We start from the raw sequence: 27,368 nt of genomic DNA on the forward strand, positions 1-27,368 counted from the left end.
ACGATAAATAAGCAGTATATATAAGGGAAGAAATAAGAAGCCATTACCAGGCCCTCAGTCTTAATGTCTGCTGTCTCCACAAAGTCCCATTTGTGGCCTCAGAAATTATTTCATCTATTTTAGTTTGTTTTTAAAATACAAGCCACAGAGAGAGGAGCTTTCCAGCACTCAAATTAATGTATAGAATACTGCAGTGGTTAAAGAAACTATGCTAGCAATGTGTATGTAAATTTATTTCTGCCTTTGAACTCTGTTTATACATTACTCTGGAACTCAGCTGCTAATATTTAGCACCAATATAGCCCTCGCTTACAGCATTTTACTGCCAAGGAGAAAAAAACAAAGGATTTCCTTTTCTTTGCAAGGGGTTTCAATAAGAGAGGGGGAAAAAGACTGCTTTTGTTGAACTTTCCTCACACATAACTTTTTTTCATTAGCTGTAAAATGTCCACATCTGCAGTTAGAAACAAAACTGATAGATTTCAGTGATCTGAGGTGATACATTATAAGGGAAATATCAGCAATTCTGTGATTCAACATGTACTTTCCTTGTAAAGGAAAACCAAAATGAAAATATTTCTGCATCTGAGCTCAATAAAAATCTCCTAATTTTCAAAGACATATTCTCTTGAGCTTGTCAAGAGAAGCAATACAAAACTGCATTGCTCAAATGTCATTGCTTTTTGGAGAACAGCAAATTTTTGTAACACCCAGATCAATGTAGTGTAGAGCCTTAATCAATTCATACTGAAATATTTTGAAGTTCTTACACAAAAGCCAGCTGGTGGAAGTGTGTTGTAAAAAGACTAGCTGAATTATTCATTGTGAATAATCCGTGTTACGAATTTACCCTCCCACCACCCCACCTCCTTTTCAGGAGTTGTCTGCAATGCAGTCCTCATCTCTGTGAGCATTTGGCAAGTGGTTTATATTAATGTATTTTTATATGTTCCAAGAGTTGCTGGATCTCTTGAACACTATTATTTAAGTTGCTATATTTTCTGACTTACAGTGTGTGAATGCAACACCACATAGTAAATAATTTTATGGTAGTATTCCAGTACACTGATAGGCTGATTGACATTTCTAAACCTAGAGATTCATGAAAAACAGAGCTCTGCTCTTTGGTTGTGTATGTAAAATGAACAGATATATGATTACACATTCTGGCCTGTACTTATCCCTTGCCACTTTAGGAAGTAAACCAAGGAGGCTGAGATGTATATCACGTATAGGCTTCTTCTTCAACTGAGGGTGAACAGTTTTCATTCACAGAGGTGGAGGCAGATCTGTGCGATTAGTGCTCTTTGGAAGTGCCTGTCTATTTATTATATTGAGAGCATAAAGTATCTATGGGATAACATCAGGTTGAAAGGATGGAATTCCCTTGTTTGAAGTCATCCTGATGTAATAGAGACAGAAGATTATCCAATGCAGCTAACATAGGATGACTTCTTTCCAAGGTTACCTTTACTGTCAGTAAGGAAACATAAGTCCTTCTAAGGAGCAAACCATTTCCTCCTGAGTAGACTTATGAAATAGATACATGACATAACCTAAAGGGCTTATTTCTCATGGGGGGCTGTGATGGGAACTTAAATAACCAGCCCATATTTATTTATCTGTACCAAGGACATCCACACCCATTCAAATAAATTTCTTCTACAGATCTTGCCCACTCAGATTAGCACTGATAGGTATTAGCAACACCAGCTCTTTTCCTGCTGCTGGAGAAGAATTTCTATGGATAACACAGAGTTTTCAGTGTTATCGGTATTTACGAAGTGTGATGAAGTATTCAATGTCTCCTGTTTCTTTTTCAGAGCTATCAGCCCAAAAAGCATAATGAAGAAATATAATGCTACCTACTTGCTCTGCAGGTGGATTACTACATCAGGGACCTACTTACACATTTCTTACTAAATAAGTCCTCAAAAATAACCTTTATTCTCCTAAGAAAATTCAGGCTAAGTGGATGCTTCACAGCTCAATAGATGCAACAGAAGGGTGATAAAATATCTGAGTGATAAAATTTTTGTGCACTGAGTCACAAATAATTCAGTATGAGCTTCCTGTTAATAAATTTAATTGTGAAATGAAGATAATTCTAGCCATCAAAGTATTGAACGACCTTTGAAACAGCCTTCCAAGAGATTATCAGTGATAAAAAAGATGGAGTTTGACAGGTTTATGAACAAGACTACATAATGTTGTGTCTAAGAAGAAGCTGGACTTTAGATGCCCATTCTAATCCTGTGTTGCCACTAAAACCACTGTTGGCTCTTAGAATCATTGCCTGTCAGAAGTTTGAGCAGATTTAAGTAGCAGTTTAACCATATGAAAACTCATGTTAATTGTATTTGGTGTATTCACCCTCAAGAGTGAGCTAGCTAGATAAAAATGCCCAACTGATTGCCATGCAAAGGAGCCACTTTCCTATGAACACCTATCTGAGTCATTTATGTGCAATGATGCACACGTTTTACTACACATGCTCATTCCAGTTTTTCAGGAATTCAGGTCTTGCTTTGGCTTATCAGCATCTGCCTGTTCATTCCTTTTACTGTATATATATTCTGAGGCACAAAAATGCTCAGTAATCTGCATGCATTTCAGAAAGCCATATATATATAAAGATATCTATATATGTACAAAGGCAGCTAATAAGAACTATTTATTATGTGCAGAATAAACAAAAAAATAATTTTAATGCTATTAGTTTAAAAAAAAATTGTAGTTCATAGATATAGTTTCCAGGAAAAGGATCATTCATTGTTTGGGGACAAGATCAAAGTATGACTTTAAGTGACTTCAGGTAGTCTTTTTTATCTTTTCAAACTCTATTGTATTTGCTCAGGAGTGATGGAAGGAAAAGAGGGGATGAGGAAATGTTACTTTATTTTTATATTCACTCTTTTATCCTGTGTTTGGCTGTTATATGACCTTACATTTTCGTTTACCAAGTGCATCAAGTCCAAGAGTAAAAGTCACTAGCCTGAGATAATGAAAATATGTAATCACTCTGGCATAAAAAGTCTTGTAAGAAGCTGGAGTGGTGAGCACAGATTTTGCTGGCTTATGAGGTGTCGATCCTTTGCCATCAGGTGAATTTAATAGAGTTCAGCACTACTTTTGAGAGATTTGTGTCGGCATTTCCTTTGGGAATTAGTCGTGATTAGGAATATGTCTTTCAATACATGATGCCTTATCCACAGTGAAGAATATATTCTACCTTTGGCTATGCCTTTTGTTTAAACTTGTTCCTTCACTTTCTCAAAATAAATGGAGCATATGAAAATTCACTAGGGGTGTCTCGCGAAACACTCTGGCCAGCTGACACCTGCCAAAACTTAACCTCAGGCTGGGGGTTCCTAGCTATTGGGACAATAGTGTTGAGAGGGTGTTAAAAAGTACAAAATGTTCCTGCCCAGAATATGCTGAAGAAAATACAAAATAAGTAGCTTTCCTAATATTCCAATCTCTATCTCTCTGACTTTTAATAATGTTTAACAGCTTCATTTTTCCATCAGTCTTTACTGATGCTAAGGTTAAATTAGTGTGTGCTATGGGTAGAATGCATCAGAATCCAAACAATTTAATTTTATGTCCACCTGATACTAGTAAAGAGTAAATTACTTTCAGATTATGGTTTGACCAGCTATTCTTTAAATATTTGGACCATGCTTTTCTTTTGGGAATTTCCAAAAAAAAGCACTTTCTACTGTATTTATCCTTTGGTAGTTTTAAGATATAAAAATAAAAAAGAGAAAATTTCCAATTTAGACAAGGCTGTTTTCAGAAATAAATTTTTCAGCATCATTATTTACAGCTGGATTGAAATAATGGGCATTGGGGGTCAGTACTGTCCTTGGGGAGTGTTTGCTTAGAGGATGATGCAGCAGAAATGTGACTCCACCTTGCACAGGGACCTCTGATCTTCTGAGATCTGCTTTAGTTGATGAAGAGAATATTTTTAACACTGTTAGCCTTAGCCCTGTTCAGTGGTAAACGTATTCTCACTAGCCTGGAAAATTTTGCTGCTCTAGCAGCCTGAGGCAAACTTGTTACTGTCTGGTGACTTGAGCTCTTCCTGGCAGCTTGTCTCCACCAAGGAAGACTTATTTATGTATTACCCTGCACTGAAGTCACAGTCGATATGTACTAGGCAATGACTTTCATATATCTGCTTTATAGAATAAATCCCTTTCACTTTCCAAGTACATATCTTCTGTAGCTGATATGACAGCTTTAACCACAGTTATTTTCATTTTTCCTTTAGAGACGTGGGAATGTGTACACAAATATTGCTACAGTACACTGGATACACATTCATAAAGCATCACAGAGAAAAGATGATTTAAAAATGCTGGAAAAGAAAGTTACAAGAGACATTATGAAAGAAACTTCTAGAGACTAAGGCAACTTCTAGGCATTAAAAATTTTTCAGTTTTCTTTATCTTAGAACATTATTTATCTTAATCTCAGACAGCAAAGCAGAGTAAAACATCCAACAACATTTTATTGCTAGGAACTCTTTCCTGTTTCATCAGGATGGAAATTGAGAAGGAGATGAGGACACTCCAGATCTTGCACGTGCACTGCAGGCTCTATGGCACATATCTCTTGCAGCTCTGGGGTGTACAAGGCTCTCTGTAGGACTCAGGTATGCTTGGAATAGAAGGTCCTCCAGTCAGAAAGCTGTTATAATACAGCTAAGCCTCTCTGCAGAGAATCTAAGTTCACAGAATCTTTTATATATTCCCCACTGGTGATACATATTCTACATTTGCACAGACAGCATGGCCAAAGCCACATGTTCTAAAATAATTTTGAAAAAGCCCGTAAGATTGCAGCAAAAGCCATGAGATTCAATCAGGAAACTTTCCTACATTCGCTTTTGAAGCATTTAAGAGAGAAACATTTTTATTTTTTCTTTTTTATGAGATTTTTCAGGTGTTCAAGGAAGACCAGGTTTAAGAAAAATGTTAATTATAATTAGATGTGTAACAAAGTTCAGTGAATTGGCAACAACCGCTGAAAATAAAACAGAGCTGAGGAGGATATGTGACATGAACACAAAACGTATTAGATTTCCAGATAAACAACCTGACTATCTACATTCTGCTTCCAAAAGTCTCCAGCTGCAAACTAACCAATTAAAAGATATTTCTATTTTCCTAGATAGATCATAGAGTGTCTGCTGATACCTTTGTTAATTTATTTTTTCATTAGATTTCTATGGTAGTTGTTTCCTTGCTATATTTTCTCTTTCATTAAAAACTCTTTTCTGTTCCACTCAGTTTCTTACACAAGTTTATCAGCTTGCTCTTCTGTTTCATTTTCTGCTGAATATTTTATAGCACTCTGTTTTAACATATAAAAATAACCTGGATTAAGTCTATCAATCCTTCAAGGAGAACGGGGAAAATCAGAAATCCTCACTGATCTAGTTAAATATCACCTGCTGATAGTCCTGTTCTTAACACAACATGCTTTATTGAATTTAGGGTGTAAAACAGGCAAACCCAAAACTTCAGCACAATGAGCTACTTTTTTTTCAGTATGTGAGACACACATACATAAAAGGCAAGACTACCCATGGCCTTATTTGCATTCCTCTTCTTTACTTGAGTTTGAAGATATTAAAAATAGATCTCTAGATGTATATATTGTGCCTGCGTTATTCAGTGGTTTCATTTCATTTATTTATAATACAAATGTGTTTTGCAAAAAGATTTAACAAAAGAATATAGTGTTAGACTTTAATTTGAGCAGAGCACTTGAGGAATCATTAGGAAATGAGGTAAAGATAACAGAAAAGAGAAGAGAATTACTTGGCACTAGGCTGGGCCAGTAAAAGATGCAATTTCATTGATTGGCCTACAGGGTACTATGAACAAAAAACCAAATTTAGCTAAAACTCTCCCTGTGTACACATATATATACCATTTCATCTCTTAGTGATATTGAACTGCATTATACTATCTGCCTTCCATTTTCTCTTTAATTTTAGTGAGAATATGAAGCACATCATGTCTCATAATAGTGATAATGACAGATAGAGCTCTGAAAGTAATTGCATCCTTGAGATGAGATACCCAAAGGTAGGATTTGAAGTGGTAAGAGCCTGAAACAAAGCTAATTCTGTGTCTTTTAAATTGTTCTCTCATGGCCCCAGATCTTGTTAATACAACAGGAAATATCTCACTGTACGGTGGAAGCAAAACCCTCTGCTGTTGTGTTTAGTCCTTAATTTTCTTTCAACATGAATTGTAAAACAACTGTGCTGTCTCTGTCAACATGCTGTTGTGAATAGTTTAAGCATGAGTGTGAGACTGGGGTTCACAACAGTCAGTCCTGCTCTAGATGCACCTTCAGAGCACTGAAGACAGGATCCTCCTCTCTTTTAAGACCTTGAATCTTCAGCAGCACCATACAAAGATTTATTTGCAGAAAGGGCATCTGTAGCATTTCTAGGCTTTCCAGCCTGCACAGGACAAGGTTTGTTTCCAGCATCACCTGTGCTTCTTCTGGTGGATTAAATGCAAGAGGAATTAGACCCTCACCTGGAAAACAGGATCCAGATCACTGAAACAGTTCTTGAAATATTTAACTCTAAACTTTATTTGCTTTCACCAAAAATGGGGCATAAGTCGCAATCAGGGCTTTCCAGAGTAGATGCACATGGGTTAGCAGGGTATTGCACAAATGAGAGCGCACATCTCTCCCTGGTACAGTGGTTTAAGCTCTCAGCAGGGAAAAAAAGAAATTGAACCACAAGAATCTGAACTAACTGGAGCAGGTACTGGAAACTAAGCTAAAGAAAGGCTGCTCTGGCAATCCATATGTGTGTTAGGAGAGGGATTGTGAGAATATTTTCCTTTATTCCTTTCCCTTAACCTTAATTACGCAATTAAAGGAACAGGACCAGGCACTCCACACATGGTCCCCCACAGCAGCCAAGGTGAGAAAGTGGGAACAGGCTCCATGCTATTGCATGCAGTGAGGAAAGAGCACATCACCATCTTACACAACTAAGCAAACCCAGATCCTGAACACTCCAGCCAGCCTCTCACATCCCACAGCCAAGCTGGCCCTGAGAACAAAAGCCTCCTGGCTCACACCCTGAGCTACCTGCTTTCTGCTGGATCCTCCTGAACATGCAGTGGGAACAGGCAGGTTTGTCTGTACCAGACTGCAGTAGGTGGCAGACAGCAGCGTTTTTGGTTCTTGGCTCTGCTCTGGCCAGGAGAAACTGAGTTTTCTTCCCACAGCAGCATCTTCAGGCACTTTGTTGGGCCCTGTCTTCATCAGCAGAGTGAGCCTGATGAATTCTCATGGGTTTGGCAGCTCCTTAGCTAAGACTCTCTGCCTTGGGCACTGCCTGGAACAGGAGGGTGTGGATTTCCCCTTTCTTCTGGCACAGTTCAAACCAACATCTTCCATTTAACAGGAGAATGAATAAGAAATCATGCAAATAAATAAGTCAGTTTCTTGCGCCTCTTGAAGTCAGTTCTGAAGGAGAAGATGGAGCCATTTCATTATCTGGCTTTTGTCACATTGAAGATGGTTTAAATTTGAAGTGTGGTTGGGGAGACTTGTTTGTTCTGAGTGCAGGGGTATCTGTGACACCGCACTCAAATAGATTATTATTACAGTATTCATCCAGATACTTTATGCTGATTTTTTGCTTTTTTTCTTTAGCTGTGCACATTTTTTGAGCTGACTATCTAAAAAGAGCAAAACAAATGACAATTCTATTGAAAATACAGAGTTCTTAGTAAAACAGTGTTATGTTGTAGCAAACATAATTTTTGACAATCATGCTATATAATAGAATCCCAGGGATTAAGAAAAATATCAGAAAGATGATAAAAGAAATTAAATATGTTTGTGCACTTAACTAATTAAATTTAATTAAAAGGAAACATTAATACCCTCAAGACAAAAAAACTTTTAGATCTTTCACATAAACCAAAGATATTTGTAGTCCCCTCTAGTTCAGTTAAAGGCTAATCTCTTTTAAATCCTCACTCTTGTCCATTTTTTACTGAGGCAGTAAAATCTGATTATTAACAAAGGTGATGGAGTGCTTTGGCAACCAGCTGCTGTAGCTCTGTGTCAAGTAGAAAAGGAACTGACTGAAAAGGCTCTGAGGAATACAAGAAGAAACTCGTGCTAGCATGAACACCTGACAATATTCAAAGTACTTCTCAGAAGACAGATGGTTAAGGGAAATACTCCACCATAGTCATGTAACAACAAAGAGGAGACCTAATAAGAAAATGTCTGGAGTCATCCATATGGGTGGAGAAAATGAACTGCATTCAAATGGAAATATGGGGAGCAAGTAGTTTTCCAACAAAAAACCTAGCTGGAGCTAACGCAGCTGGAGTCAGCTGAGCTCTCCCGAGGAGAGAGAAGAATGAATCCCCTTCGTGAGGAGGGGCAAAACCTAAGAGTTCAGGCGAAGGTTATGGCAACTCCTGGACACAGCGTCTCAGGATGCAGCCTGTGTTTGAGAAGTGTGCAGCTCAGCATGGGACACTGAGATGCAAAAGATTCTGCCCTGCACTGCTCTGGTCTTCAGCTGACCAAGCAAACTCACCCTGCCTTTCATCGTATGGAGCTCTCCAGGACTGGATCCCGCAGGCTTTCATATTGGCTCTGGGTAAACTGAAAGCAGACAAAGGCTTTATCTAAGGACTACACCAACCGACACTTTGCCCCTTTGGGCTTGCCTCCTACTCCTCTGCCACAGTGGTCCTCTCCCTCTTGAGTCTGAGGGGATGACAGTGGCAGAAAGGAAAATAAGGGCATGTTAGACACCTGGTGACAGTATCAACCCCACAGCACGAGTGGAGGGAGGAGAACAAGCTGTGAGATGATCTCCCTTTGGTAAACCACAGCAGAAACAAGAACCTCTAACAGAGGATACTGCATGCTTTGTTTCTGTGGTAGAGTAACTTACAGGTATTGTAACTGACAAGATTCCTTTGCTCCAAAATGAGGTTTCATTTGACCCAGACTGATGGGCTTGAAGCAGAAGACAAAATTTCCTCTAGCTCACTGATCCTCTGAGAGTTCTACCTGCCAAGGAATGAGAAAATCCAGTTATTCTTTCATAGGAATCTGCACCATTATGCTGTTTTGATATGAAACAGGTTGTAAGTATGCAAGGCTGCCAAATTTACTACAGAAATACTCTTGATTTTTCTCAATGGAGACACTTTCCTAAATGGGAACCCTGCAATTACTATGATACGAGCAGAAACAATCAAATTCTGCTGTGGTTGCACATCACAAAATGTCACTGCAGTGGCAAAAACCATTGCAATGTAAGTAATTATTAATTTTCATCATTGCATTGGCTTCAATAGTCTGTATGTTACATTACATTTGCACAAATATTGCCAGAAAATTTAAATTTTAATCTTAACATCAAAGTACTATTTTCTTTTGTCTCTGTAATTTTTGGAGCACAGAGGTTGCTAATTCACACTGTTGTGCATCCCTTTTGATAGCAGAGAGGCTCATTCATGCCACTGTCTTGTCTTGAATTTAAATTTAGATTGCTTATATGTATTCATATTTTCAATTTATATTATTAGATCCACTCCTGCTCTATTCTTTGCTCATTAGGGACCTCTGAACACCAGCTCGAGGAAGTTCTGCTAAATGAATCTCATGTCCTTTGCAAGAGCTCTGTGAATGACGTGTAATTATTGACAATTAACAAGATGCTAATTATACCTTCAAATTATAATCCCACTGAGCAAAATAAAAATCCTTTATGGAAGAAAAAATTGTTAAAGGAACAACATTATATTAAACCAAATGACAAAAAGTTTGGCAACTTCCAATGGTATAAATCAAACAAACTGCTGAACACATCGTGCAGCTTGCCAGAATGGCTCTCTGCCAATTAGCTTTTCCTTGCATATTCTATAAGCTGGGGGAGGGGAGTGGGGAGAAAGTGAAGGAGGAAGAGAATTTAACTGGTGTGTCACTGCTCTGTCAGTAACAAGATGTCAGAAAAGCTGTAACTATTTAAACTTTGCAGTGTGTGTTGTCTTACAGTTCCATCAAATTGACAGAAGAGGTTTGTCTGAAAGGTTTGAAGCTACAGCCACTTTAGTAAATCCTACATTTGCAAGAAAAGCAGCAAGAAAAAGCTTCTCTGTGAACACATCTTGGATCCAGTCTTGTAAACGCACACAATGCATTTGGTTTTTTGTTTTTTTCAGCAGTTGGCATAGGCAGTTTGGGTCTTTATCTGCACTGAAAGATAGAAAATTTTGCAAAAGTAATGCAGCTAGAATTAAAACTCTACATTCACATGCTCCAAATTTTCATTAGTTATGTTTACCTCTGGTACAATTTAGCCTAAGTCTTGTTCTTCAGTCATCCTGATTCAAGGCAGTCCTCAAGACTTGCTCAGTTCTGGTAACCGACTAAAGTGCTTACAGAATAGAAAAAAAAAAAGTGTCCAATCTCTTGAAAACTAAAAAAAAAAAACCCAAAGCAACCAACCAAAATAACACCCCCCCCAAAAAAACCCCAACAATGATTTTCTCTAAAAAAAAGAGTATCTCTACCACAGGGTAAAACACAGATTTCAGGTGCAGTTACAATTCTCTAAGATGCCTGGGTTTTGTAATACTTTTATGGTAAAAGATGTGATGTAACTTAAGAAGAAAAAAATTGACTTACAGAGTTTTCCCAACAGGGTAGAATTATCAGTGTTCTGCCCTGCAAGCATGACTGCAATTTTGGGCAATAAATGTCAGAGAGGGACAGGACAGATTTTTGCTGTCTATATTATTGTTCTTCTGCAAACACACAGTGGGGCACAGTTTGGGTTTTGTGGGTTTTCTTGTTTTGCTTTATTTTCCTATTGACAAACTCCAAAAAGCAGGAATTGCTTTCAGTCACTCACTGAGGTGTATGAGGTGCTCTGGTTGGCCATAGTAGTGGTTGGGATACATGCCATGAGGCTTCTGGAACTGTTTTCAGGTAATGAAGAGTGATCTGCAAACACTCCAAGTGAACCCTTTGCAAGCATCTGACAGGCTGGAATTCACACACAGCTGATTTGCCAGCCTCCACAAAAAGGCTCATTAAAAAGTAGATTTGTTTCCAACAAGTATCCGATCCAACTGAAATTTTGAAATTCAGAAATCCTTGAAAGTTTTTAACTCTATTCTTCTTTTTACTAGGAGGAGTTTCCAAGCCAATGCCTAATTTTTTTAGCTATTAAAGAAAAATCTGCCTCCTTTTCTACTGTGTAAAAAGTAGCAGCAAGATTTTTGTTTCTTAAGTGAAAGTAGAAACTACTCAGAAATTACTTCAGAAGACATGCCATCAGGAAAGCAATGGGAAATTGGATGACAGCATTTGTCATAGTCCATCTGTACTTAACTTTTTATAACCTATCTTATCTAAACATGGGAAGGGAAGACATTGTTTAATTTAGGCCTCATACTACAACCATTTAATAGTCATTAATTACTTTCTTCTCTATGAGAACATGGGGAAAAGCAGACTCATAATTAATCTAGATTTAAATATCCAAGAAAAAACACATCCTGATCTGCCAGGGCTGTATGCAGCACAGAAAAAAAGAATCCTGTTTCCCTGCAATCTTCCACTGGAAACTGAAGGGGCTGATGATGGATGGCTGGCAACCAGACTCTTTTCTGTACCACCCCACACAGGAACTTCTCTAAGACATCTTCAGTGTCTTAAATCACTGTATACATCAATGTAGCTTTCCAAAACATATTTAACTCTTCTGCTTTACTTATCTTTGTTTATTTTGTTTGTTTGTTCTTAGATGATCAGTCTATTCTTAAGTGGTATGCCTGGATTGACAATGTAGAATACTGTGTTGCTACTGCTTGACAGCCCTGTACACTTTGAGTTTTCCAGTCCGAGATTCTGGTTTTTTTTTTCCTCCAAATCCTATAGCCTACTTGATTTTTGATAAGAGAAAGTATCCTAGGCTCACTTGTGAGAATATGCCTCTAAACATTCGAGAAAGAGCAAATGCTCCTGCATCCTCTTGGTAGATAGAGAATGATTTTGCCTTTTAGACAGAACTGGTCAGTGTATGAAGATTCTGAGTTGTTTTTGCAAAGAAAAAATACTTTCCAGAAAGTTAAGTATTCCCAGATTGCCTGACAGCAAGCAAGTGCTGTGAGCTCCTTAATCTCTTCTTCAGGAATTACCTGAGGAAGACCTAACAAAACCAGGACATTTAGAGTAGTACATTCCATACACAGAAAGTCTGAAAGCTTTAAATAATCTTTCCAAAAGAGAAGGAGGAGGCAAAGGAAAGTAAAAAATATGAATGAGTTAAAACATCAACAGAAAAATTACTAACATGAATTTTTAAACAGTTACTCAAATGAAATGAAATAAGTTTCTTCATAAGTTCTATTAGCAGAAAAAGGAAGCACACATTTTTCCCCCCCTAAAAAGGAAATAAAACTGATTTAAGAGCATAAAAAAACTTATTTGATTAATTTAAGGAACTCCAGAAGAACAAGAAGGAAGAATGAAAATATAGTTACATATAATATAATATAATATAATAATTGGGCAAGACATAAATCAAATTAAAATATTAGGCAGAAAATTTAAGAAAATAAATTAGACATCATCCTGCTGAAAAACAACAAAAAAGTCTCCCACTTCAACACATTCCATTGATTAACAGAATAAAAATTTTATTATCAGGAAGATTCATAGAAATAATGTGAAGTAATAGCATGAACTGACACAGCTCTGCTACAATGCTACATAAAACCACAGGCTACAATGCAACAAAGAACTTAAATATGTGTTGTGCAGCTTCCTATAATGATGTGTGGTGAGTTGGACGCATTTTCCTCCCTAACTTCTTGTTCTATTAGTAACTTCTACTTTACTAATCTACCAATAGATTTTCTCATAGCTTTATTACTGGTCCTACTATGAACAGCTGCCTTTTCTAAAATATTTGTGTATTTAACCACCTAGTGAAGAATCAGTAAGGAAATTTAAGGATTTATTTTTTCCAGAAGGAAGCGTACTAAAGTAAGCCACCCTGGTCAAGCTAATGTTATAAATAAAAGGATGAGTATAGGAGACAAGAAAACAATTTTACAGAGCCTGCCTAAATAGAGGAGTAAAGGAGCTATGTCAGATTTCCATCTGGAAAGCGTCTTTGCAGAAAGGGTCTGGGGGTTCTGTCAGTCTCTGAGGTGATCACTTGACAGTAGTGCAGTCTCATGGCAAACAGCCTCCTGGGCTGTGCTAGGTGCAGCCTTGCCAGCAGGTGAGGCAGGTATTCCTTCCCTTCTGCTCAGCACTGGTGAGACTCACCTGGAGCACTGGGCCCAGGTCTGGGCTTCCCAGTACAACAGAGGCATGGACATACAGAAGAGAGCTCAGCAAAGGGCCACTGCAGTCATGGAAGGACTGAAGCATCTCTCCTGCGAGGAAAGGCTGAGAAAACAGGGACTATTCATCCTGGAGAAGAGCCAGTGCAGGAAGGACCTCATGATGGAGTGATAGTGGGGAGTAAAGAGCAAAGAACCAGACTCCTCTTAGTGGCACCCATTGATGGGACAAGAGACAATGGGCATAAATTAAAGTACAGGAATATTTTTATTATTTTTAACTAAAAGTCTGGTCAAATACTGGAAGAGGTTGCCAAAAGAAATTTCGGAGCCCCCATCCTACGACATAGTAAAAATCTGTCTGGACATGGTTATGAGCAACTTGCTCTAGGTGACCTTGCTTGAAGAGAAGGATTGCATTAGATGATCTCCAGGAGTGCCTTCCTACATCAGCCATGCTGTGATTCTGTGATTGTGAGTTGAAAATGAGAGAGACTTAAAGAGGACAAAGTCCTACTAGGTCAGTCCGTCTTTGCATGTGTATGTAGGTAAGTTTACCTAAGGGGTAATCAACTGTAAAGGACTTTAACAAGTTTCTTGCTTCTGTGGAGCCTTTCCATTTACAGAACTGTGAGCTAACAGACTAGAAATTAATTCAGCCATATTTCATAAGTCTGAAAAACCAGATACCTGCATGTGGTGGGTTGGGTAGATTGAATTTCTTTTCAGATATTGTAATCACAAACTATCATGAAAACTAGTAGCATGCTACTGTTAATCTTGAAAAGACACAAGCAGCAGGAGAAAGGAAAAAAAAGAAACAAGAAAACATAGACTCATGGTGAATCCAAAAGGGCAGATGAGTGATAGAAAGAATCATACCACTCTTTTTTGGCTAACAGTAACCCTTTATACTCATTTGAAAAAGGCTGGAGAAAGCATAGGTTTGTGATACTTCAAAGTCCATACAGATGACTAATCCACCTATCTCCCTTATCAAGACAGAAAAATAGGTGCACCCTCTTTAATGCCAGCTTGCAAGCACTGTATGCAAACAAGGAAAGCTTTATTTATGAAAGGGTGATACAGTCATAACTTAAGATAACCAGGTCTAATCCAGTAATTTTAGAAGCAATCTTTCTAACCTTTCTTCATCACTGTCAGAACCTATCTTCAAAACAGTTCTTTCACTGCATCTTATTACCTGCCCAGTGAACATCTTTCACCAGCAGGAGAAGGACAAGGACACTTGGGTTTATCTTCAGTGTGGCTGATGTGAAACTGTTTGGTGAACCAGACTCACCAGACTCTACTCCATTCTCATCTATGATGTATCTAATTGGACATTTCTTTATTTTATCTGTTCTGTTTCTCACCATAAAATGGTACATTTGCAGTCATTTTGAGTAATTATTGACTGCTCTTTCCTCGTTTGTGGAAACTCAGTTCTTCCTACTTAACAGTAGCTCCTGAGGTTACATGCTAGGAACACTGGTTGGCAGCTTATGCAAAGTAAGCTGTCTGGCATCCCACTTCTCATTTGCAGCAGACAGCTTTGCCTTCTCTGGTTTGATCTGGAGTTTGGGGAATGCTTGGCTGGAATTTGCTCCCGCTCCTCCCTGCAATCTTGCAGAAGGATTAAGTATGTCATTCTCTTAGGCTCATTTCTGTAAACACTTATGCATCTGTTTAACACTTGTGAGCAGCTCCACTGAGACCCACAAGTAAAGTCAAAGCGACAGAGGATCAGGGTGTGATTTAGAAGAGGAGTGTATAAAATGCCTGTTTGGATCCCTCTCTAATCTAGCAAGGATAGATGTCGATTCACGCTTCTTCTGAGTGGTCTTGTGAATTCCTCTCCCCCTTCCAGCAATTTAGGTGCTAAATTAAATACAGAATTTTTTCCTCTTTTACACTCAGAGCTATATTGGCTATACTAGCTTGCATAAACAACTAATTAAGATAACTGAACTCAGTAGCTAACTTTTCTATATAGGGAAGTAACTGGCAAATTCAAAATAGAAAGAGAGAGATCCTAATTTTCTAGTTTTTGAATGAATATTTCACCCTCAGACAAAGGAATGGTTCAGTGGAAAAAAAACAGACTACTTACTCAGTCATATGAACTTCTGCAGTGACTGCTGTGTAATCTACTGCTAGCTGAACCAGGAAAATGTGTTGACCACTAAGAATCAGATATCAATTATCTCTATATGCAAGCACCACATGTAACATTCCTCTGTGTCGGTGTCTTTTTTGTCTCCCTTTGCAAACAGTATTTCTCCTGACTGCTTATTCATTTCCACATGCACACACAGACCCACACATATTTTTCCACTAGCCAGACCTGCTTGAACATCTAGTTCAGCAGTGCCATCTTCATCTCGCAGCACTCACTGTGAAGCCTTCACCAGGGGACTATTCTGGCGTGATATTTAACTCGCACAGAATCAACAGAGAGTACGGAAAGAAATGCGAGGTGTAGTAGCATAACAAAGAAATGTCATGTTGTCTCCAAACATAAAAGAAATTCTAAATCTGCTAGTGCCTGAAGAGCTGAATTCAGTAAAAAAAAGTGAATAAAAAGTGGGAAAATAGTAATACATAGAGATTTTGTAAAGAATAACAACGAAGATTAAGGGAAATACTTTGAGAATAGGAAAATACATAAATAACATAGGTAAGGGTAACATATTTCTTAGCATATGAGTAATATCATATAGCGCCAAAGCTACTGGCATAATTTAAATTATTTCTGAAATGTCCAAGGTGATCAAGGAAGCTGAATATACTGGAATACTGAAAAAATAGAAGCAGACTGTTAAATAAACTTTGTAATGTACATATACACTCACAGTCTCATCTGTTCTACTTAAAAACATCCTTTCATCTCTAACAAGAAATACCTATGTAGTTTCTCAAATTTCTCAAAATGCTATTCAAAGACACCCACTTTGATGTTTGCCCTAGCCAAGTGAAGACAGCTAATAACTTAGCCACCAGAAAGATAAACATGAGGTCAGAACAAAGAGTGTACATTTTTTTAAAGGAAATGGATATGAGGCTTGCACAAGGTTATATGCTGAAATTAAAGGCTTTTTATTATCAAGTTGAGGGAGCTGAAAATAGCTATGGGTACTGTAATGTTTAGGTGGTAAGATGTGTAAACTGAGGTTGGTTAATGCTGGCTCCACAAGTGGTTTCCTTGATTTGAAATGATTGTGCTGATGGGAAGTACACTTGAGCAACCTAACTGTAAATGCATCATTTTGAGGGACTTGGGGGTTTCTTTAGGTTATTTTTCCTTCTTTTAAGTTTGGAGAAAGTATTTCTCTTGTCACAATTTTTAAGTTCCTGCTTTCTACACGAAGTCTTCCTGTACACCCACTGTGCTCCTTCCCCTTCTACTCGAAGTTATATCCCTTTCCCCTCTGCCTTGAGCAGTTTCCTTTCCTCATAAACTGCTTCTCAGACACCACCCCTCCCTATTGTCCTGCTTCATCTTTCTCTGAATAACTTCTATCCACTAAAAATATGCAGAGCTCCGCGTGGTCTTTCCTTGCTGTCTCTATTCCACCACTGCAGATTTCACAAAATGCAGAATTACAGGTAGAATTTGAGTATTAGAGAACCACACGCTGAGAGAGAAAGAAGCCTGCAAAAGAGAGTAGCAGTGTGAAAAGTGGAAGGTGGTAATGGGAGCAGATGTTAGCCTGTAGGAAACTATAAGGCTGTAGAAAAGGTTTCTTCTGTGGGCAAAATACTCCTACCACAACCCAGTTATCAAAAATAATTTCTTCAAGAAATAGGAAAAAAATAAATTATTCCTGAATACTTAATTCCTCTACAACACCATCCACTTGAGGGCACGATCTAGGATGAAGAAAGATTAGGCATCTTTTATTAGAACACTGACCACAAACCACCCTTTCCAGCTTTCAAACCTTCAAAGAGTTCTAATATTTTACTCATCAAAGTGATTTCCAAACTATACTTTAGTGCACTTATTTCAGTTACAGTCAATCCTAGTAACCTCACCCTGCCAAGGATTAATACTCAATTACTTACATATTGTTTACATTGATAAAATGCCTGTTACTGTATTTCCTCAATAAACAAAATAAAAAATGGCTTTTGGGAGGTTGCCTTAGTCTGTCAAGTCAATATAAATGTGGGATATTTTAAGGCTGTTTATACTTGATATCATCTTTGCTATTAGAGATCTGTCTTAGTTCTATTTTTGAGTGAGGTTTACACTGTAATCCTAAGTACTTTAAAAACATGCTACTGGAAGTTATCTGGCAGCTTGTACAACATAATCTACTATTAAAATATAATATAATTTGCCATTCAGAATAACATGTTTTCTTAGCAAAATGTCTCAAGAATGCTTATTCTCATTATTTCAAACATATAAAGTTATTATAGGAGTTTAGAGGCTTAACCAGTTCTTGCTGAGTCAAACATTTCTGGAAAGGAGGCTGATCCTGAAAACACATCCAATGTTTAAGCAGAGCTGCACCAGCAGGTACCTTCATAATTAAATCTCTTCATTCTTTAATCAGTATTCCTGTCAATCTCTGAAAACTCTTCTGTCACCATAAAAAATAGAAAAACAGGCAAATGTTTAAAGATAGTTTTTCTTGAAGTGCAAAATAGGGCTATGATAAACCTGATTTAAAGTTGAACGCTACCAGCCTCATGGAATGTGAGGTGGGGAAGTCTACAATGTATTATTATCTTTGCTTTAGGACAGAAACATTTACAGAAATAGGTCAATATGATAAAAAACATGCTGTGATCCTCCCATAGAAAGAGTCCACTCTGAAACATAAAAGAAAATAAAACAAGGTACCTGCTTTGTGCTCTGTACACACACACCCCATTTATAAGCCAGAACATTCTGGCTGAATTTTAGACATGAGCATTACAGCTGTCCTGATTATTTCTTTTTTTTTTTGCTTTCTATAAGGAGAACATGTTCTAGCCTCAGTGCTTCCACAACACCTTTGATCAAAGATTTATACATGCAAAGAGAGCAAGAAATTAGAATTATTTCTGTTTGAGACCTTGGGGATATGCGACTGGAGAGGACATTTACATTCCAAGCCAAACACACCCAAACGCTGGTCAAGTTAGATGTACTTTGAATTCCACAAAACAGCCTGTTCAGCAATAAGTGGAGCAAAAAGAGTGTCTCTGATGTAATTTGATATTTTTACTAAATACAGGCCCCCTCTCTGTGCTTAAGCACTGTTGATATTGTGACATGAATTGACAAAAGCCAGAAAATTCAGCATTACACTGACACTTCATACTTTGCTCATGGCTTTGTGAAGAAGAAAAGGGGAAATAGATACCACAGCATGTACTGAAGACAGTATCAATCAGCCCAAGTACTGAGTTTTCTGGCTCTTGGTCAGTTTGCATCACAAACATAATGTTATTTAAACACAAGCTTCACTGTAGTTTGACTTGAGGGAAAGAAGACGTTATGAAACAAACATGTTCACATTGCCTGTAAGACTGAAATAATTTTGAAATCTGTTTCTACAAATACAAAATTAAGTCATTTAAAAAGAATGCTCATTTTCCAGTTCCACCCCCAAATAAATTAATTTGTTATTCAAATACTACTTTCTAGGTTTGCTTCTTATGCTCCCTTATTGTATAACAGGCAATTAAACATTTTGGTACAGGGTCAAAGGTCTCTATATTTACATTATTTGTCAGTTTATGATCATTTCTGTGGACATGATATAGTTCATTTATAAAAATATTAGTTAGTTCTTGGCTTAATTGATTGTATTGATTGTATCTATTGTACTAATCCAGCTGTCTCATGTGCATATTAAGCCATAGAGAAGATGTGTACTATTAAAAGTAAACTAACTTGCTCATTCCCATTCTGTTACTCAACCAGCCCCCCCCTTCCAAATTCCTAGACATGTTACTTTAAGCTACAAATGAAATATGTGTAGTAAGCATGCATTTTATTTAGCTGTATGGGAAAAACTCATATCTCACATAACCTAAATGATGTTTTAACACATCCCAGATTTAAAAAAACCCAAGAAATTACTTTCGCCCCTTTTATGAATATCAGCTAGAAAGTTACCTAGTTTGTAACCTAAATACACTGTGCACAAATTTAAGAACTTCTTTCTGTCTCCCTAGCCAAGCCTCTGAGTGATACTACCATACATCCCTGCTCTATTTCTCTTCCCACAGTTGATTACCTGGGCCTTTACTAGATTAGAGGGGCAGGTGAAAGACTTGACCTCTGCTTTTGGCCTCACTCATACACCCTCATGTTCAGGCACAATTAGCACTCTGCCAGACACACCTATGCACCATTTGGGCAACAGAGGGGCCTGAGATCATTCCCAGTGGGCATTTTTGGAGGGGACCACCCATTTTTTTGACAGAGAAGAATTCAACTTATACATGCCAACAATATTGTGAAATTTGGCTTAAAGACAGAAAGGTGCATTTCACTTTGTAGTACAGATGTAACTTAACCTATATATGATCTCTCCATATAATATTCTCTTTGTCCCAAACACCACACATGAAAAGGAAGGAAAGTATCATGGGTAATTTTCTGTGTTATCTCATTACAGAATTAATATACTCTAATCTCTCTCTCTGGTTCCATGAGTCTACATATTTGAATAAATAGATAGGTTATATAGCTTCTGTAATATGATAATGGAGAAAATCACCTCAGGTTGGCCTCAGGAAGGCACTTTGAGACATCATGTGGCTCAAGGCAAGCTAACTTTGAAGCTACATCTTTCTCCTTGGGATGCTGCTATGATACTGTCTTTATTTATGGATTTAAAAAAGAAAGTATTTTATTCTGATTAAAAATATCCAAACAAATTTCACTACCAACGAGTAAATGTTACATGATGAATCCTTTTACATCAGGATGGACTAATTACTTCAAAGCAAGTATGTGCCTGAAACTCTAAGTTAGGGAGAGAGGTACAAAACCATCCAGCTCATAGACAGGCTCTTAGAAGGGCCAGAAAAGCCCTCTGGGCCTGAATTTCCTTAGTGTAAAAATGTTCTGTCTGTGTTTTCCAAAAAAGCACTTTTCCTCAAGATGAAAAAGCATGGTAGGGGAGCAATATCTGAGGGAGTCACGTGAGGTGTGTTCCTTCATGCAGGCAGGACACAAGGTACTCTGAGGAAGAATACTTACAGGAGCTGTTCTTGGCTGGTATTGAAAAGGTGCAATTATCCCTCAAACTGTCTAACACTATTCAAAATTCCAACAGGACATTGATGTAAAATATAGAACTAATAATTTTTCCTCAAAATCAAATACATGTTCATGCAAGAAAATATGTATTTCAATAAGTAATGTGAATTTTGGTTCAAAAAGGTATTTTTCTCCTAAGGAAAAAAAAAAAATATTTTCCAACCAACAAAGGTGTTGAATACGGTGGAAAAAGTGTTTACCTAATGTAGCTTCTTGGTATAATACTGAGAAACACAATTCCTGACACCTTTTATTTACAGAAACAGGTGCCAAGAAGTTAATGAAATAATTGAAGACCCAGTTATACACAGATCATAAAATTAGAAAGATGTGAAAGACATTTAAATCACAATTTTCAAAGTGGAATGACAGCACACATCTGAAGATGCAGGGCACTGTAGGTACTGCTAAATGCAATTACATTCAAATTATGTCTTTTTGCTTTCTTATGCTGCCTCCAGCATACTAACAGTAGAATCTTTCACATGCTTTTGTTTTTTTATTTCCCACTTTGTCCCAAGAGAAACAGCTTGATCGGAATGTAGTCTGGGTATCTGTTGTTTCTTGTGAACAATTTATTGTTGAGCAATAAGGTTGAAAAAACTAGCTCTTAATTTGAATCAGAAAGAAGATTTGCAAGCACTTGTAGCTCTTAGAACTAGAGATTTCAAAGCCTATGAAAAGCCTGTGGAGACTTCACTGGCATCACAAAAATGTTCCAAATAATTCAGTGTATGTGTGTATGTGTGTGAGTGTGTCTGCCTGTGTACAAGTTGGGGCATGAAACAATTTCCCAGAGCCAAAAATATTGAAGTAGCCAGTTGCGAATAAGCAGCATTCTTAGAGGCTTCTGGTATGTGACTGAAACAATATTGGAGTGATGGGTTGTTGTCTGATGCTGCTGTTCTGCTTTTTTTGCGATATGGCTAGCTGAACTTCCAAAGGTAGAACCAAAATAAAACAAATGTCAAAAGTACAGATGTTGAGAATCAGTCTAACAGTCTGAGGACAATGGCCCTTCATGGCAGAGGACACTGGAGAAGAGTTTGGACCGGTATTATCCAGCTGTTCTTCATCCAGCTGCCGATTTGGTTGAATCAGTAAAATAAGAGTGACTGCAAACTTACAGTAGAATTAAGTAACGCAAAGTGGCTTCTCTAGAGCTGCCTATTATCATGTTGACATTGGCTAAACATTCAGTGAGGCCAAAATGGGCCATATTTGATAGTCCTTAGGTGTTACACAATAGAAATTGGAACCAGCTGAAATACCTGCATTGCAGACTCTGTCCAGGAGCAATACTTTCCCAGCCATTCCAGCACTTACACAAAGAATAACAGTGATTAAGACTCCTGCCTTTTCTGGGAAATTAATTATGAAAAACTAATATGACCATTTTATCAAACTCACGAGATAGATCCTGGATGGTTGATGTGTTAAATTCATAAAGGACAAAGCTTTAAGTTTATAAATGTTTCACTGGGTAAATGCAAAACAATTCCAAATGTTTCTAGGAAATTCCTCATATTTCAATAATTTTCTTGATTATCTCACTTCTTTTATTTATTTAGCATAACACCATATAATTTATGGTCATGTTGGATTATATTTGGCAGCTATTTTCAGTGAAATTACATATTTTCTGATCATTAATAGATATTTTTTCCTGCACACCTAGAGGAAAAAAAAACAACCAATCAATTCATCCTGACAGTCTTTAGACAATTGAAAGTGAAAAGTTTAATCACATTGAGGCACAAAGGATCTCTCAACAGTCAGTGAAGATTTTCCCATTTCTAGATTCAGGCAGGCTCACCACAGTATATTTACAGCGGCCACAAAATCATTAAAATTATTAAATGATGGAAGAATTAGACTCAGACCACTAATGAAACAGCTCCCATGAAAAGTTCTGCTGACTAGGAACTTCTCGCTCTGCAGAAAAGGGAGTAGATAAAGGAGAAGGAGGGTTTTGAACTGAATGGTCCTTAGAGCTATCCATTCTTGCCATGTAATGGAATTTTCTAGTCTCATGCTCAAAAGGCCCTCATCATTCCAGGGATTTCAAATAAAAATTCAACTGCCATTTAAACTAATGTTTTAAGCTAACTTAACCACCTTCTCCCACAACAAAATGGATGGAAAGTAAAAGGAGTTCATAAATTATGACTCTAGGAAAAATCTCCTCCCAAACTCAGAATAAAAATATAACACTGCATTAAAAAGATGGAAAAAATTCTATAAGTATTCTAGTACATGATAATATTCTTCTGCTACCCCTGCTGCTGCCAGATTATGAATGGGTAAAGCAAACTTCAGCATGACGCATACCTTTGCCTCACTCGTTACAAAGTCAGAAACAGCAGGGAAAAATATGAGGAGAAAAAGAATTGTCTCCCATGCTTCAGTAAGAATAAGGAGAAGCCAAGTAATCTACAGGTAGATTTCCATTCAGCAAGGTACCTGAACATTAGCCATGGAGTTGCTCGTGTATTCCAAGCCAAGGTCTTGTTTTAGCTCCTTGCTGCATCAAACCTCCTATCATCTGGAGTCTGTCTGGAGTTACTGTTCCTGCTGGTATATGGCTTCAATTCCTTCTTCAAAAATGAGAGGGAGAAACAAGTGGCTTCCGGTTGGATAAGTAACGGATCTATTCTGTCAGAAAGGCTGTCTCAGACCTCACAGACAGAGCCAGTCTGGGACATCTTGCAATCTTTCTTAGACACTATCCAAAATATATGGTGCCCTGTTTTTCAAATATTACACCATTTATCTGGTGCTTTCTGGAAACATATCAGACAGACACACAACATACCAAGATGATTGCTACAAAACAGAATATTCTTTATTCCTATCTAAATGAAAAATGATGGCAGCTCTTTCTTTGGAGTAAAATTAATGTTCACCAGCACAGCACATGCGGAAAGATCAAGTCATACTCAAATTACAAAGCGAGTGCAAACATAATGGGAGTTTGCATGAGGCAGAAAAAGGAGGATGGATGTGATATTTGGCCAAAGTTTATATGAGCCTCACCATCAGTGTTAGACTGTAAAATTACAGGCATATGTAATTTTTCACCTTGTTATATGTTTCAATTGTCAAGGCAATTTTTGAGATTACTTTTGGGAATCCTGAGCAAGAAGCATGACATAGCATAGGAAAGAGAAATTTTCATGTATTATTAGTCTAACTACTAGTTTCTTTACCACATTTGATTCTCATTTTTATGTATTAAAAACCAATACATTAATGCTGGGAAGAATTCAGTTAAAATGTTAACAACTTTGCCTAATTAGGACACAGTCAAATAAATAGGTTTAATTGCAGCTATTGATACCAAATACTTCATGCAAGTAGGACTTAGTAAAAGCCCTGTTATTAGTGAGTGCAACCATCACACAGTTCATTTTGGAAAAATTTCACAAGCCATCCAGCCTGTGGACAAACTCAGTAATGGAAAAAACCCTGTGTAAAAGCTCTGCAAACGCTTTCCCCTTATATGCAGTATTTTTATTTCTTAGTGAAAGACATATCATACTGGAATTTTATCTTAACAAGTTATTTCTTACTCAGGACAAGAATAATAATTCTGTTCTTTAAAACAAATCAAGATGTTGTGTTTAACTCTTGTGAACAAGAAATTAAAGGATGGTGCAGATCTTTCCCTGTGCTTAACTCAGGTGCATAAGTGGAGGGCCTTGGTATCCTTAAACCTTTTTATGTTGTCAATGGAGAAAGAAAGAAGCTCCCACCAGGGAGTGCTTCAGAGCAAGTGTTAATTTTAGTGTTCTGAATTACTCCCCGGAAAAGACCCTTAGACAAATACAGAGAAGGTCACCAAGGGTGAGCAATGCTTTCTCTACAGGGAATGAGTAAATAAGCTCTTCAACACAGAGAGAACCAGCTAGGGCACGAATACAACACAGGCCCATAGAAACATAAAGGGCACTGAAAGCACTTCTTAGTCCTCTCTACTTTATAAGTTGGTGGACATCACATAGCAGCTGGCAAGTTCGAAGTACAGACAAAAAGGCAATTCCTTACCCTGTAGCTGGGGAGAAGTGGAACTCATTGTCATGAGGCATGAAGGCTGTGAGAAGTTTATATATATTAAAAAGTGGAGTGGACAAGCTGATGGGAATTACAGGGCAACTTTTGAGACTTCCTGCTATCTCTGTCTCAGGAAGTCCATAAATCAATCTACTGGCCCTTGGAGAATAATCCAGGACTAAAAAACTAACCTTCCTTTTCTCCTTCCCTTGCTACCTATGCCTGGTCATTGCCAAAACTGAGCAGCAGGATGAAGAATCTTCTGGTCAAATTCAGCTTGACTGCCCTGTTCCAACATCTTACACTATGTCCTTCACAAATTAACTTCTTGGTATAGACAGGAGTATTAAAGGCCAAAAGTAGACTTCAGGGTAAATGCTCTGCATAGGAACAGCTAAAACTCTTGAACATCTGAAGATGGAGAATAACTGCAATAAACTCTTAATGCTAAAAGCTAAACCCTGAAATACTAAGGTGAATGCATTCAGTCACGCTTTCCTGACAGCAACCCCAGAGACAGACTGGTGTTCTCTTAGTGAGCTCTTTACTATTAATGGGGAAATATCTGACACCAGGTGGGTTTCAAACATCTCTTTGCTGAGTCAACATACGCATGCTGGTTGATCTCTTCTGGAAGAACTGGGAGAGAGGACGGGATCATTTATCCCCTCAGTCTCAATCCTGGCAAACACACAGATGGGAAGTATTTACTCTCTGGAAATTACTTCTCTTGAGCTTAAACCTGAGATGCCTAGAGAATAAGGGGACAGTTTGTGACTCTCAATTTTCCTGTATGTCCAGAAGCCAGGCTATGGTCTGGATCTAAGTTTAACACTGTCTTTTCTCAGATAAAACCCAAACTTCTGAAGGCAGAATTTGTCAGAGTAAGAATAACAGTAAATAAAACATTTCACATATTTAGATTTAAAACTAGATTGAGGGTGAAATTTTGAAAAGTGAGTTTGCATATTTTTTTTCCTGAAAGGATAATGATAACATATTTTATTTCTCCTGAGGCACTTAATTGATAAAATAATCTCTGTTGTTTACTTTCTCTTTAGCAAATAGGTCACCAGTTTGAGACAGCCGGCAAGGCTGGATCACATCTTGAGCTCTCTAAGCGCTTTGCTACAACTTTGGCTAGTTAAGAGTCTATTGTGATTAATCTGAATTTAGGCACCTGTTTTCACAGATAACTACTGAAGTCCATCTCCAGCTGTGGTACCAATTTCAGCTGCTTACAACTAAAAAGACATTTCTCCTAATTCTTAGAGAAATGGCAGCAATGATGATTTCTTGTCTTGTCAACCATGATGTTGTAGACTACATATTAGCACAATTTTTTCCATCTTAAAATTTTGGAATCTACGACTATTGTAAATTTCAATATTTATTTTTGAGGCAAATGGATCCTGTAGTCAAGAGGAGAAAATACTCACTAATCCTCACCAACAAAATTATGGAAAAACAGGAATTCTTTTGGGTTAAATTTGGAAAAAAAGTACTTTCAAGAAATTACAATGTAGTTCTTTCTATAATCACCTATGCTTCAGAGAGATAAAATCTGATGCTAAAGAGACATTTACAAAACAGTGCATCTTAATTTAAAGTAGATGTCTAAGGTAGTTAAGATGATCCCTTCCAGGAGTGCTTGTATTTTTGTTCTGATTATGGGTGGAGCAGAGGTATTTCAAATTAGACTTATAACTTTTAGGTGGCTGAAATCAGGGGAATTCCAGTTAAATTTGCCTGTTGCATAGTTTCTTTTTTGGACTCTCTTCAGCTGCAATAGTAATAATAATAGTAATAGTGTCCCAAGGATTTCCTGAGCTCAGTGCTAAAGAAAAAGACACTGGATGCTTCCATGGACTTTTAGGAAAAAGTAAATGAGTGGCAGATGCTGAGGGCAGGGATAAGCAAGAATGGGCTTCTTGACGGTAAAAACAGACAGCAGCATAACGTGCTGGAGAAACTATGACAGCGTTTCCATGGTTAGCTGTGGGCAGACAGTTCATCAAGGATGTTTAATTACCAACAAATTTATTTTATCTCTCAGAGTAGGAGGGACTGAGGAAGCTCTTTCAGCTGTAGAGTGTGTTTGGTTTTGCATTTCTGTAAAGTGTTAGGCTTTCCTTGCCACAGTCCCTAGAAGGGAATGTTCGCCTGTGCCCATTAATGTGTAAATCCACAACTGTTTTACTCTTAATTCACAATAAATTTTCAGTGAATACTGTGGGCATCCAGCAGCCATAAGCCAGTTAACACCTGGTGTGAGTGGTACATGACATGTCCCATATCATCTAACTGGGACAAAATTCCACCAATTTCAACCAAGGTGAACAGGCCACCTATACTTAACCTGGAAAAGGAACATATAGATATTATATGGGTTCTATAAATAACCCCCTTCATGTAAAATGTGTAACCTCACCATCATTTAATGTGAAATCCTTGTTAAAATAACAAAATGGTTGTTTCTAATATATATATAATGACACACTTTTGCTTTATGGCATTCTGCATTAAGAAAAAGTGTTAGCGGCATCGTTATACAATATAAGCCCTTTCTGGGACTCTCAGTATATATAAAAAAATTAAATCCTATAAAACCTTTGTTTTGGCCCAGTTCATTAATTTCTGGAATGATGTACTTCAAGAAA

At 37.6% G+C, this 27,368-nt stretch overlaps 1 long non-coding RNA gene across 2 annotated transcripts; it reads right to left on the reverse strand.

The window, feature by feature from the left end:
• Positions 1–5,447: 5,447 nt before the first annotated feature.
• Positions 5,448–23,223, reverse strand: LOC120411769. Of its 2 annotated transcripts, XR_005604290.1 has the most exons (6): positions 23,119–23,223; positions 10,370–10,462; positions 8,972–9,090; positions 8,609–8,676; positions 7,135–7,515; positions 5,448–6,566 (listed from the first exon to the last, which is right to left on the reverse strand). It is a non-coding gene; the product is annotated as an uncharacterized LOC120411769 (long non-coding RNA). The 2 variants fall into 2 exon arrangements; XR_005604289.1 differs by having other exon boundaries at positions 5,448–7,515.
• Between the last annotated feature and the right edge of the window lie 4,145 nt (positions 23,224–27,368).

The sequence above is a fragment of the Corvus cornix genome, chromosome 3 (assembly GCF_000738735.6).
Source record: "Corvus cornix cornix isolate S_Up_H32 chromosome 3, ASM73873v5, whole genome shotgun sequence".
Lineage (NCBI taxonomy): Eukaryota > Metazoa > Chordata > Aves > Passeriformes > Corvidae > Corvus > Corvus cornix.